Consider the following 1,349-nt stretch of genomic DNA (forward strand, 5'->3'; position numbering starts at 1 on the left):
GTGCCCCTAAAGAAAATCAATATTTTCAACAAATGTGCTGGAACAATTTGCCATCCATTTGTTTAAATAATGAATTTCAGTTCATACCACATATTTTTTAAAGATCTCAAAATAGAGTAAAGATCTAAATGTAAGAACTATAAACCTTATAAAAGAAAACATATGAGGAAATCTTAGTAACTGGGGGTTCTTAATGATAACATAAAGGCATGAAATATAAAAGAGAAATATAAAGCATATGTCATTAACATTAAAATGTTGGAGTGAAGTAAAGGAAGATAGAAGAGTAAGAAGAATCAGGAATCTATCTTTCCACCTACATAAAAATTGTACTAGCAGAAACTGTCTGATGTAAGTATATTGGAATTCAAGTCTACTTGAATGATTCGTTTTCTGGGAAAAGGTTGGGTCATAAACTGCAGCTCATTTTTATTAATTTCCATTTCAGTACAGTAATGGCTACCCATCCTCCATCCACCAGGCCTGTGGCAAGCAGTTATAATCTTGGTTCCTGGTGTGACTTTCTGGAACCACATGAGCAATAAGGACCTTGTCCCAAATATTAATGTTTGGTATTCTCACTATGAGCAATAAGGACTTTGTCCTCAAATATTGGTGTCTGGTATTCTGATTTTTGACTGATGCTCTTGACCACTGAGATGCAGGCCCAGAGGCTAGCCACTGTTGTTTTAAATTGCACCAGTTGAAATTGCTTCCAGGGGATTTAAAGTAACATTCCTTGAGGTATTTTTTTTTCTGTTTTTCTTTTTACCTTTTTCCCCCTTTGAAAATCAGACAGTAAAGGATTATGACATTCAAAATCTAACATGTATGTCAGGGAATTCAGAAAGCCCCTATGCATGCCCAAGGAAACAAAGTATCAGAAAAGACAAGAGAATATCTCTTGCTGGTCCCAAACAGCGACACCCTTAAACAACTTTAAAAAAGAGCAAATTCTGTGCTTACTTCGGCAGCACATCTACTAAAATTGGAATGATACAGAGAAGATTAGCATGGCCCCTGCGCAAGGATGACATGAAAATTCATGAAGTGTTTCATATTTTAAAAATAAATAAAAATAAATAAATAAATAAAAATAAAAAAAGCAAATTCTGCGGAAGGTGAAAAAATATGATTCCAGAGTTACCACATTATGAAATTCAAATGTCCAGTTTTCAACAACAACAAAAAATTACAAACATACAAAAACAAAGAAGAAAGTATAGCCCATTTAAAGGAACAGAATAAATTGCCATGAACTATCTCTGAGGAATCCTAGACATCAGACTTACTAGATAAAACATTAAAAAAATAACTTTCTTAAAGATACTCAAAGAGCTAAAGGAAAA

General features: G+C 33.4%; 1 non-coding gene across 1 annotated transcript; it reads left to right on the forward strand.

Annotated features, from left to right (window-relative positions):
• The first annotated feature begins 958 nt into the window (after nt 1–958).
• LOC129508430 (U6 spliceosomal RNA) lies at nt 959–1,065 on the forward strand. The gene has a single exon (XR_008664168.1). It is a non-coding gene; the product is annotated as a U6 spliceosomal RNA (small nuclear RNA).
• The last annotated feature ends 284 nt before the right edge of the window (nt 1,066–1,349 follow it).

This window comes from Nyctereutes procyonoides, unplaced genomic scaffold (assembly GCF_905146905.1).
Source record: "Nyctereutes procyonoides isolate TBG_1078 unplaced genomic scaffold, NYPRO_anot_genome, whole genome shotgun sequence".
Lineage (NCBI taxonomy): Eukaryota > Metazoa > Chordata > Mammalia > Carnivora > Canidae > Nyctereutes > Nyctereutes procyonoides.